General features: G+C 42.1%; 1 protein-coding gene across 3 annotated transcripts in view; it reads left to right on the top strand.

Annotated features, from left to right (window-relative positions):
- The window catches only part of LOC143935726 (uncharacterized), a 113,920-nt gene that overhangs the window by 54,094 nt on the left and 46,397 nt on the right, over positions 1–13,429 (top strand). The window contains exon 4 of one of the 3 annotated variants that reach the window (XR_013263577.1): positions 10,355–10,472. The exons of the other annotated variants lie outside the window; for them this stretch is intronic. The gene's annotated coding sequence lies outside the window, so the exon portion shown is untranslated. Of the gene's footprint in view, positions 1–10,354; positions 10,473–13,429 lie in introns of those variants that run through there. 3 annotated transcript variants of the gene reach the window in all.

The raw sequence follows: 13,429 nt of genomic DNA, 5'->3' as shown, positions 1-13,429 counted from the left end.
TCACGGCTCCGGCCACTCACATGTCAGAGCCCCGCAAACCTGGAAGAAGCTTCGGAAGAAACTTTGGGCAAGATGTCAGCCATCTCACAGGTGTCACATAGAATGAGTCACATGACACGAGTCACATGACACAGGAGAGGGCTGAAATGGCTAATTGGGTGAAATTTGGACATTTTCCCTTAAGGGTGTACTCACTTTTGTTGCCAGCGGTTTAGACATTAATGGCTGTGTGTTGAGTTATTTTGAGGGGACAGCAAATTTACACTGTTATACAAGCTGTACACTCACTACTTTACATTGTAGCAAAGTGTAATTTCTTCAGTGTTGTCACATGAAAAGATCTAATAAAATATTTACAAAAATGTAAGGGGTGTACTCACTTTTGTGAGATACTGTAGATGGGCTCCCACTTGTTTGTGGACAGGAGTTCTAAGAGATGTGTACCATCCATGATGTAGGATTGCAGCTGATGGACTATTGTCAGAAACCCTGAATCAGACTGAAACAGAAGTACAGTTAAATCACACTTTTTTTGTTTAATAATAAAAGTAAATAGAACAAACGTAGTCAAAACATAGCCAAAGTTCGGTAACCGGAACGGATAGTCAGACAAGCCAGAGAGTAAGGAAGCCTGGAATCAGCATAGTGGAATAGCAAGCAGGATCTGGAGCCAGAAGGAATGTCAGCCAAGCAAGTCTTTAACAGAAACGCAGGAGTCTCTGTGATGTTGATCAAGGCGAAGGCAGAGATCATCTGGGCTGCACAGCTTAGGTAGGCAGGACTGACGAGCAGGATATCATCAACAGGTGAGTCACTGTGAAGAGATAGGAGCTGGCAATTAGCCGAAAGCTGAGTGGCCAGCACAGAGAAGGAAGGGCTGAGCACAGCCCTGACAACCATTGGCTGTAAATAACGATCTATATCAGCGAAGGATTGTCTCCAGTAAAGATTGCATTGGTCTCCTGGGCTGGTAAAAGTCCTTTCCTTAAAAGTCAGCAGCTACAGTTTAGTACTTGATGACTTTTCTTTTTTTTAAACTGGAGTGCTTTCCTCCTGAGCCTATGTGTTTAGTTGATAGACCCTGCTGTCAGATTACAGTTGTTGCCCACCCCCGCACAGCCATTCACTGGGAATATCAGCTGAAAACAGAGGGTATGAGATCACTTTTAAAATAATTAAAAATATTTTAAACTGAATGGGTTGTTTTACAAGGTGAGGTTTTACATATACTTTAAGCAGGCAATACAGTTTTCAACAGCATTAAATTTTTTCATTCAAACCAGTGGGTTGAATTTAAAGAAAGTTTCCCCATCCACACACTCACCCACACACTACAACCAGCCTGCCCTACATGGATTAAAATTCGCTGAATTTCAATCCATGCATGGTCACCGTTAGCTTAGTTAATGAAGTAAAGGTGTGATGGTTTCCATCATCCATCATGTGCAAGGAAAATTCCTATTTTTTTTTGTAGCACATAGATTGGGTGTTTTTTTCAAAAGGAATTTTCACTTTGCGTAAATTAGAACAGCATTCAGCAAACTGAATTTGAGAAAAAAGATCCTCAGCTCTCATGTCTGAAATAGCAACATACAGTGAGAAAGAACACCAATCTTTCCCTAATTGTTTACATTTACTTTGTAAGGTTTGCATAGATGTTTGTTGGCCAAAAACTGCTATGTAGTTTGTGATAAAGGCAACCTCTATATTTCATAATTGGGGAGATCTATTGTCACAGCATTGTAGTAACAATACAAGCAATAGTTATGTAGCACTGACCCCCGAAGGAGCTGCTGGTTTTTATTGGGCTTACCGTTACCTCACCTGCTCGCTTCTCAGTCTCAGGGGTCCCATTGGAAAGTAACCCAAAAAATGTTAGGTCCGACACTCCTTTTTTTCAAGATTTATTTGGGATAAACACAAAGTCTTTCAATAGAGGGTCAGAGGGTTAAGGGGAGCTGGTAATTGCAGGTTAGAGGTATTGTTCAGATCCAGAGGACAAAAAGCTCCACAGATTGGATCCAGCAATCACCGGATAGGCCTCTCTCACTGACCTAGCAGCCGGTGGGATGCTCGAATAAAGTCTCTGCCACAGACTTGTCAATTGAACTGAAACTTCTTGAGAAATTTAAAGAACTGTCATACAGTACCAGTTTCCTTTCAGCCCCCGGCGATACTGTATGGTTATTGACCCGGGTTGCATCCTCCAACTGGGTCTCCAGGCTCCTCCAGAGATACCAGCCTTGTGCTCGGTCCTCTCCTAGAAAAGTCCTCCCCTGGATCCTCCAGTCGCTTGGCTTCTCCACGCAGATGAGACAGCACAGGACCACGCCTGGATCAGTAGGCCCCAAGACTTTTGGACCCACTCTCTCAGTTGCAAAGCCTCGGGCCAGCCGGCCCCGAGGCGCAGGATCATGCGACACACACCCCAGGCCAGGAGGGCTATCTTCCTGAAATCATTTTGATTTCAGGCAGATCCAGAGGAAGACAAAGCCAGACCCCTCAGCTTTCCAACTCACATAGAGTGGGTTCCACTATTGGCAAAGTAAGATTCCTCACATTGGTTGAATACCATGTAGACCCTTCAAGTAGAGAGGAGACGTCACTGAGTTCCTGGTTCCACTCCATTGGGATATTTATGCTCGTTTGATTCAATATCGTATGACATTCTGATCCATCCATTCCGGTAAGAGTGTATAAACCTCTTCTTGTTGCCAGGATTCACCTGTTTTGGATTCATTTTCTCATCGAGATTTTATTATTTCACAGTGGGACTGTCACTTTAATTGTGAAATTTTTTCTCAGGATTGTGGCCATAGGACTATTCACTACATGGTCTTATCTCATTTTTTACTTATTTCACTTTTGGGACTTCAATGTTTCATTATATAATATAATATCATATGTATCATTATTTATTTGTTAGCGCTACATTTTCTTTTAGCATGTTGTGAGCTCTGCCTGTCTGCTGGCCATCTCTTTCCACAACTCCCTGGATTCTCTGCATTGCTTTTAGCTTCTCCTTTGCTGTTTACTTACAATTTCTAAGGACTACATATCCCATGGTACCTTGCTGCCTGTAAGCCAGGGATGGCCATATTTGATGAAGTGAACATGCGCGAGGGCCGATCATTTTGCCTGACATTCTTTGAACCATTAAGATTCGGTCTAAGTGTGTTTGTCTGAGCACTAATACACTTCCCCACAAGAATTCTCTTGCCTTTGTGGGTGTGTGTGGTGGATATTTGAACTCAAGTGTATTATTTGGATACACCGTATTTATTGGTGTATAACATGGTTATGACGTATACTTCACAACACACTGCTATACAAAAAATCATGAAGAGACATTGGCACATTTTATCTATTGACCCAATGATCAGACAATTTATTCCTAAAAACCCTTCAATCACTTACAGGCGTTCGAAATCCTTGAGGGATCGTCTAGTGAAAAGTGAATACACGGGGGAATTTAGGGATGACCCATGTAAGAGACACGGTACTTTTAAATGTGGGGGCTGCCCTCAGTGTCAGTTCATAAATACAGAGCAGAAAGTGGTGCTGCCCAATGGAAGGATCCTCAAACCTTCACATTTTGCAAACTGTCGGACTTACGGGGTAGTTTACCTCTTAACTTGTAATTGTGGATCCTTCTATGTGGGCAAGACAAAACAACCGCTGTGCAAAAGAATGGGCAGACATGCACTCAGTGTGCGCACGTGCAACCCAGACTTAACACTGGGTCGTCATGCACGTGACGCACACTGCGGCAGCCTCCCAAAGATCAAGTGTACGGTACTAGACCGGGTTCATCCCAACCCCAGAGGGGGTGACTGGGATAAAACTCTGTTACAGAGAGAAACTAGATGGATAGTGGATCTTTGTGCCACTAGCCCACCGGGCCTCAATGAATGTGTTAGTTTCCGACCATTTTTGGAGGGGTTTACTTCGGGGACATGGGATGGTCTGGAGGGCATGTAATTCAATAGGGCAATCAAAAAATGTTTTGAGGAAGGGTGAAAATAATAAATAATAGAAAACATTTTTGATTAATGTGTGTGACCATTTAGGGGCTGTAAATGAAAACTGATGTGATTGAGGGTAATGTTGATTTATTTATTTTTTTATTTTTTTTATTTTTTTTTTATTTATTTTTTTTATTTTTTTCCCCATTCCCCCCTTTCTACCCTCCCCCCTCCTTTCTCCTTCCTCCCCTTCAGTTCCCCCCCCCCTTTGGACTTGTGGTATGTCATTTTACTATTTGTGCGATTTAGCATGTTATCAAATGTCCAGTGACGGGCATTAGCCCCATGTTTACATATGTTTAACAGGAACACACACCAATCTTGATTGGGTACACATCTTTCTTTGGTGTTTTTTACATTTACACTTGTTGTGTTTTTTTGGTTTTTGTTTGGGAAATTACTCTGTGTCTTTCCCTCTGTGCCATCTTAGTGTGGCTTCCGTTGATGGCCTGCGTTCCAATACTGGCCGCCACCGCGTTCCATCTTCAGATAGAACAACACATCATATGACGCCACTTCCGTTGGGTGCGCAGGCAATTTCCACCGGCGCTCTGGGAGGGACGTCAGTTCCGGAAAGACTACGTGCGTTTCAGCTTATGATGGGAGCATGCGTCGTAATGATGCACTTTTCTTATACACGCCGTCACTTCCGCTGGGTGTGTGGGTAACTCCCACTGGCGCCTTGTTAGTGATGTTGTTTCCGGAAATACCTCTTGCGTTCCAGCTTATGCTGGGAGCGCGTCGCAACAACGCACTTTTCTCATACACGCTGTTCGTTGGGGAGGCCTACAGCCATGTGAGGCTCTACGCCCACATTCTCCCTGATTGGCTGAGCTAGGTAAGAGTGTGAAATCTGACAATCGCTTCACTATACACACAGGGGGATTGTTCACTAGAATTGCACACACCCTCCCTATTTAGCAAGTGAAACACCAACCAATTAGAGGATCACCACTCCATATTTAAACAGGTCAGCTGTTGGAAATTTTAGTGCCATCCATACGTCCCTTCCCCCCTTCCCCCCCCCCTTCTCTTTTCTCCTACCTCCCCTCTAGCTCCCCCCCCCTCTTTGGACTTGTGGTATGTCATTTCACAATTTGTGCGATTTAGCATGTTATCTAATGTCCAGTGACGGGCATTAGCCCCATGTTTACACATGTTTAACAGTAATACATACCAATTTTGATTGGGTACACATTTTTTTTTTTTTTTTGGTGGTTCTTACATTTACACTTGTTTTCTTTTTTTTTTTTTTTTTTTGGTTTTTGTTTTTGAAATTACTCTGTGTCTTTCTCTCTGTGCCATCTTAGTGTTGGTTCCGTTGGTGGCCTGCGTTCCAATACTGGCCGCTGCCGCGTTCCATCCTCAGGTAGAACAACACATCACATGACGCCACTTCCGTTGGGTGCGCAGGCAATTTCCACTGGCGCTCTGGAAGGAACGTCAGTTCCGGAAAGACTACGTGCGTTTCAGCCTATGCTGGGAGCATGCGCCGTAATGATGCACTTTTCTTATACACGCCGTCACTTCCGCTGGGTGTGTGGGTAACTCCCACTGGCGCCTTGTTAGTGATGTTGTTGTTTCTGGAAATACCTCTTGCGTTCCAGCTTATGCTGAGAGTGCGCGCCGCAACAACGCACTTTTCTCATACACATTGCTCGTTGGGGAGGTTTACAGCCACGTGAGGCTCTACGCCCACATCCTCCCTGATTGGCTGAGCTAGGTAAGAGTGTGAAACCTGACAATCGCTTCACTATACACACAGGGGGATGGTTCATTAGAATTGCACACACCCTCCCTATTTAGCAAGTGAAACACCAACCAATTAGAGGATCACCACTCCATATTTAAACAGGTCAGCTGTTGGAAATTTCAGTGCCATCCATATGCTGCACATAGAGGACTGCTTTGCCGTTTGTAAGTACTCCCTTTAGCGAAGTTTATGCAAGGAGGTAAATCTATGCATTTTGGTACAATACGAATTACCGTATCTGCTTTATAGGTAATTTGTGGTTGGACTACAGCTTCCAGTTTTCCTTTTGGGCTTATTTCCTGGGAATGGGACAAGGCAACCCTGGGTGCAAGTCATATACATGCTAATTCAGCTTGACACACACATGAAGGTGGACTTGAAACATTCAGATAGCCATTGTTTGTTCCAATTAATGTCTCACATAGAAACAAAAACCCCCCTTGCCATAGAATCCGTGAGTATGAGACTACATGATTCTATTTATATCTATTTACTTTTGGCTCTATAGGCAGCTTTATGCTGCACGTTTATTTAAATCAGGGCTTTCTATTCAAATGGCACTTGGGGGTTTCTCTTTGTTTCCACTTTTCTCTCTGGTTGTGAACTACATCCAAGGTGTGTATGGCAATTTTCCATATAGTGCAACAAAAATCTTTGCGCACACCTCTTTTCTATTAAATAGTTGCCTGCACATTCTTGGTCTCGCATGGTATATTCCTTTCTCTATAGGCATACATGTTTTCATTGGAAATGGATTTTAACAACTATTTGGCTGAACACATACTCTTTTGTGTTCACCATTTTAGGTCTAACTGATCTGGAAGTAATTTGCAGGATATCCTGTACTTGGTTGACATCTCGATAGTATTTGAAGTACTCTTCAGACCTACTTATATTTTTCTAAATGGCAGGCATTTTGATCCTCGAACTTACACCTCACTAGGTAATGAGTGGCAGACATTTTATCTGTTTAGCTAAGTGTGTGTGTGTGTGTGTGTGTGTGTGTGTGTGTGTGTGTGTGTGCCCCATACTCATTCAGATAGGGTGGGGGGCCGGTATCTGGGGGCCCCCTATGTGAATGAGTATGGGGTACAATGTACCCCTACCCATTCACCTGTAAAATAAAAGTACAAAAAAAAACACACCACACGTCTTCGGGGGGTCTTCTCGCCGGACTCCTCCGCTATCTTCTTGTAGCTCTTTTGCTAGCGGAGGAGTCCGGCTTTCTTCCTCGCCGCCGGCCTCTACTTTGGGGGTCTTGTCCCCCTCTTCGGTTCTTCTGCCAGGCCACCGCGCCTTCTTATAGCTCTTTTACAAGCGGTGGCCTGGTCTTCTGTCCCCCATACTCATTCACATAGGGTGGGGGGCCAGGGTTGTTGGGAAGAGGCCCTTGTCCTCATCAACACCCCCCATGTTGAGGGCACGCGGCCTGGTACGGCTCAGGAGGGGGGGTGCTCGCTCGCCCCCCTTTGCTGGCGAGCCGGGTAGCATGCTCGGACAAGGGTCTGTTGTGGACTTGGGGGGGACCCCCACGCCGATTTTTTATTTTTTTTTTATTTTTTTATTTTTTTTTTTTGTTGGGGTTCCCCTTTAAGTCTATACCAGGCGGCTGGGCCAGCGACGTCTCCTTCGCGGGCCCCGCCTACCTGGAGACCCGCTCGAAATGAGCGGACTTTTCTCCGGGCGGGAAAAGTCCGCTCATTTCAAAAGTACGGCGGACTGGCATACACACGGCCGGATTGTCCGCCGGGAAGATTGGTGTGCAACACGGCATTCTAAGTCCGCCGTACTTTCGGGTCAAAAAAGTATGCCGGAGGCTACACACGGGGGGGATTGTTTGGCAGACTTGAGTTTGCCGGACTTTTCCACCGGATTGTTTGATCGTGTGTACGCGGCATAAGTGAACCGAAGCTCTGACTCAACCTTCTTAAATTATTAGAATCAAAAGAACGATTCTTCTCAGAAGGCTGGCAGGTCCTGGGGAGGTTTACTTGCATTTAGTTCCTTGCTACAAGCACAAGCACAATCCTATTATTCTGTCAGACCACAATTTGTCAGATCAGCCAGCGTCATCAATTTTGGTGACACACATAAAGCTGTGAAAATGAAAAGCTGATTTTTTGTGCATGTGATGGGCCAACTACACAGTTAACATTGCTAGACATCAGATTTTTCCGTTCTCTTTACATTGCATGCACAGGAAAAATGATTGTATTTTACTTCCGCGTGCAGGCGAAGTATCTACGGTAGTAAAATCCAATCGTTAGGCTCCTTTCACACTTGTGCAACTTGAAAGTCATGCAATTTTTGCCACGATTTTTACCGTGACTTTGATGCGATTTTGATGTGACTTGAAGGAATACTTAAGTAATCTTGAGGTCTCTGCCTCAAGTCGCATCAAAATCGGACCAAAGTAGTGCAGTAACTACTTTGAAGTCGTTGTGACTGGAAGACCCACAGATATGAATGGTACTCATTGGAAATCTTGGGGTACAACTTGTCATGCGACTTTGTAGTCCCAAGTTGCATGATAAGTCACACAAGTGTAAAAGGAGCCTCATTATGCACTGTAAAGACTACGGACAAATCTGATGGCTAGCAATCTTACCTGTGAAGTTAGCACATCAGAATGCAGAAAATATACACAAAAACATGCTTTTCGTTTACACAACTGTTTGTGCATCACCGTAAGTGGCAATATTGGCTGCTCCTATAGATTGCTTGATCTGACAGAACACCTGCTACCCAGGTTACTGAGCACAATCCTATACTCATATAGTCATATACCAGACTCCATATGCAATAAAGAGAACCTGTCACTTCAACAAACTATCACATAGGGGCTTGTTAAGTGAAAACATTTATAAAATAAAAACTAAAACCATCCCCACCAACCCTGATATCTGCATGTGAATAAATGTGCATAGGGCATGCACGTGTACATAAACGATGATTGCTTCACACGTTAGGTGTCACCACAAACGCTAGAGTGACTGCAATAATTCTAGAAATATAATTAATGGTTAATGAATGTACTGTACAGGCTTTTAAATTGTCACCCATTGAGAATGTAACATTTTCCTTACTTTTTGATCAGTATGATCAGAGTTATAATCAATTGGATCATAGGGAAATGTGTTATAACTACTGGCGGTGACTCATGGTTCTTTCAGTGTACTGTGTTCTAAAAACGGATATGATTCTTTAACTCGGTGTACTGTATGATTCTTTAACTCGGTGTACTGTGTACGCCTGGCTCTTGTTTTAAGTTTGTATCCAGTTCCTGAGTGTCACTGTGCTTTGAGTCAGCTGATTGCAGGGAGGGGCGGAGCTCTCTCACTCTAGGATCATATTACCACTGCCAGCTCTGCTGCTCTGCTATGTACTGAGTTCATAGTGAACTGTTTCAAACTAATCAGTTCACTCAGATGAATCGATTCATCCAGTTCACTGAAAAGAATCGATTCAAAAGAACGATTCGTTCATGAACTGGACATCACTAGTAAACAGGAAATTCTCCTCCTGTGTGCACTCGTCCCGCCTCCTCCCTCCGACGCAGCCGGACTATATATCTTTTGTGGCCCCGGTGCTGGGAGATCGCCGGGGGCCACAAAAGATATATATTTATAAATAACCAGGCGGGCCGTTCAAAACCGGGCCGCGGGCCGCGATTGACTTTGGACATGCCTGCTGTAAGCAGTGATCACTATACTTACTCCGCCTCCTAAAACTCCTCCTCTCAGCACCTCTGAGGTTCAGAAGGCAGGCTCTGTGAAACGTGTGACACAGCAGTGCCTACTCACAGGGCATAGTGAATACATGTCACAGGATTAAAGGAGGTAAATGTGTGAGTTCTTCACAGAGTAAATTGCAAAGTTCGAGATTATCCATATTAATAGTAGGCTAGAAAAAAAATTTAATGTGAATACATGATTTTATATTTTGATTGTAGATATGCTTTAACTGCAGGTTTTAAAACACTGAGTTTGTAAAGAAATGTCAGTTAACCACTTAAGGACCGGAAGGATTTGCCCCCTTAATGACCAGGCCATTTTTTGCTATACGTCATTGAGTCGCTTTAACTGACAATTGCACGGTCGTGCGATGTTGTACCCAAACAAAATGTATGTCTTTTTTTCCTCACAAATAGATATTTCTTTTGGTGGTATTTGATAACCTCTGCAGTTTTTATTTTTTGCACTATAAACAAAAAAAATAGCAAATTTAAAAAATAAATATTTTTTTTACTTTTCGCTATAATGAATATCCAAAAGAAAATGTAAAAAAACGAACGTCTTCATCAGTTTAGGCCAATATGTATTCTATTACATATTTTTGGTAAAAAAAAAAAAAAAAAAATCACAATAGGCGTATATTGATTGGCCTGCGCAAATGTTATCGTGTTTACAAAATAGGTAATAGATTTATGGCATTTTTTAGGTAATCAGCTAAAAAAAAGTATAATTACTGTTTTAAATGTCAAGTCAGCAGCCTAAAACATCAAAGTATTTTGTAAAAAAAAAAAATCTATTTCTTCCACATTTACTGACTTTTTTTAAAAAATTTTATTTTGCAGTCTGTGCAGTATAACCAGCAGTGGTGAACATTGAAGACGTACGCTTTCCCTCACAGAAGAATGACATTTTGTCTAAACATGGCAATACTGCTATTTAAATAAACACGTGTCACTTTAATGTTTTGGTGCATCATTAACTTTTAACTAGATGCCAACATACATAAAAGGCTATAAAACGAGTTTGGGTCTGCAAATATAACCATTGCATATGTCCTTTGTCTGATTAGGGGTTTAATCAGTTTGATGCACATATTGTACGTTTGTGTATCTAATCTCTAATGCCGCGTACAAACGATCGGAATTATGGTCGGAAAAGGGTCTGGTGGTTTTCCCAACGAAATTCCGACGGAATTGCGCTCAAGCTGTCTTGCCTACACACGGTCACCCCAAATTCCGATCGTTTAGAACACGTGACATACAACACGGGACTAGGAAAAAGGAAGTTCTATACCCAGTAGCCAATAGCTTCCGTCTCGTAGTTGAAACTGAGCATGCGTGAGTTTTTGCACGTCGGAATTGCACACACACAATCGGAATTTCCGTAGGGAAAATTGAGAACATGCTCTCAAATTTTTGCTGGCGGTAATTCGGCCAGCTAAATTCCGATGGAGCATACACACGGTCGCATTTTCCGATGAAAAGATCTCATCTGTCTTTTGCTGGCCGAAGTTCCAATTGTGTATACGCGATTAGACCCTATACTCTCCCTACCTGTGCTCACTCATGGCTACTCAGTCCTCCATAACTGGAAAGGATGCCCAGCACTTCCGGCTATGAGGAGCATGTGACTTGCTGTGACGGTACCTTGGCCTAACAGCCAATCACTATGCTTGAGCATTGTCACAGGACCATATGAGTGACGTCACCACTCCTAATTATTTGAAATGCTTGCCATGGAGAGCTACAAGGGAGTGCTGAAAATGGGGGTTGGGGGAAGGGTTTAAGAAAAAAGTAAATTATAGAAATAAAATTGGCAATTGTATATGATACTTTATGGTGCTTCATTAAACTAAATGTCATCCAGTTTAAGTGTAGATCAAGTTTATGCAGGTGGTCCTAGAGCACCTCAATATCTTAGAAAACGGTAGTGTTGGGTCCCTTCCCCTAATTATATAATATGTAAAAGTTTACCTTTTGGGGTCTCTAACCCCTAATGCAAACCCAAATTGGCATTATCACATAGTAACAAATGTCTTTTTTTTTGGCATTTAAGCAATACATCCTTACTCAGATTTCTGCCTATTTATAAATACAGTGGAACCTTGGTTTACGAGTAATGCGGTTAACAAGTGTTTGGAAAGACAAGCAATTTTTTTCTTTTAATTCTGACTCAGTTTGCGAGTGTTGTCTCGCAAAATTAGCATAATTTAAGCTAATGGGGTGTGCAGTACCACATTTGGCCAGAGGTGTGGAATGGTTCGGAGCCGTTCGGAAATACTTGGAATCACTCGGAAATACTCTGTTCCCGAGTGTTTCTGAGGCTTTCCGAGTTCAGCCGAGCTGTCCCAGAGTATTTCTGCTGCTCTTCAGTGCCCCCCCACCTCTGGCCACATGCGGTATTGCATGCAATAGAAGTCAACACAGAATGAATTATATTCGTTTCCATTGACTTCTTTTGGGAAACTCGCTTTGATATGTGAATGCTTTGGATTACAAGTATTCTCCTGGAACGGATTATGCTCGTAATCCAAGGTTCCACTGTACCATGAATTCTGGTAGTAATTAAAATTCTAATGCTCCTAAAAGCTGGCACAAAAATGAACAAATCAGCATTTGTTATCCAACATTTTTTTTTCTAGCTATTGAGCTTTTGAAAAACGCTAGTGTGCATGGAGCCTTAACAAGCCTTCACTGCCCTCTGTAGCTGCAGGCAGGGTGAAACAATCATTCCTTGAAGTTCCTGGAAGAAGCACAGAAACCGATTCCCCCTCCCAGCAGTGACTGTGCAGTAGTGTTGTTTCAAATTCACATATCGACCCAACTTTTCAAATCTGTAGCGTTTGAATTTTGCATTAATCAATATTACCCTGCAGTAAGTATCATGGTATACATATTGATCAAATGTTCTAAAACTATTGTAAAAAATATACAATATATAAAAATATTCTGAAATATAACATATTTTGAAAAAAGGCATGAAGAATATAAAATATAAGAAGGCACCCCAGGGTGAATTTGAAAATGTGGAGACATGAAAAGTTTTTTTTTTTTTTTTTTTTTTACATAGACAAATGTATACATTTGGGAAAACAATTACATATAAAGACATAAAGAATATAAATAATTTAACAAAAATACATAAAGGAGAATATGTAGGTTACAGTATCTATTAAAATTGTATATTTATATTCCAATGACAGGAAAGAGTTGCTAGGTATAAAGCAGCTAACACTGGCTATACGATAAGTGTCACATAATAAGAGAAAAGGTACTGGATTCAAATGATCAGAAGATAATTGTATTGGTCAGAATGTACAAGGCAGATATTGGTCAGAATGTATGAGGTGTGACAATTTAATTCCTGGAATGGACTGTAAATAAATGTTTGTGCAGGATAATTGTCATAGTGGAGAATCTGCTTGTCAGGCCACAGTTCGGGTCTTTTCCTCCGAAAAGATTCCCGTATTCGTTTCAGAATTTGCAAGAAACAATGTTGGTTGACCGCTGTACCTTGTTCTATGAACTTGTAGTGATTAAAAAAAAAACAAAAAACACACCAGCATGAGCATACGGGGGTTTGCGTTCTGTCCACATTTACATCTATCCTTTGTGTTTTTGGCTGCCCACCTCTTGCATCATGGTGGACATCTTCCCACTCCTCCTTAATCCGCCTATACTATTGAAAGATTCATGATTTCTTCATGGGATGTTGTAACAGAGCTAAAGTTTCACTCGCACTTTTTTTCAATTTTCTTGCAAAATTTGATGGTAATCTGCTGCTTCACATTCCTGTCACTGATTTTCCGCAAACGGCGCAATGCAACATGTGTTTTTTCTTCGACTACTCTGTAAATAGCGAGTCAACTGGTCTGCGAACCAAGAGAGTGCAAGTTAGAACATGTCAGAACACATTCA

Source organism: Lithobates pipiens, unplaced genomic scaffold, assembly GCF_037356315.1.
Source record: "Lithobates pipiens isolate NorthernLeopardFrog02 unplaced genomic scaffold, aLitPip1_a1.2 Scaffold_28, whole genome shotgun sequence".
Lineage (NCBI taxonomy): Eukaryota > Metazoa > Chordata > Amphibia > Anura > Ranidae > Lithobates > Lithobates pipiens.
This window is presented reverse-complemented; position numbering and strand designations above follow the sequence as displayed.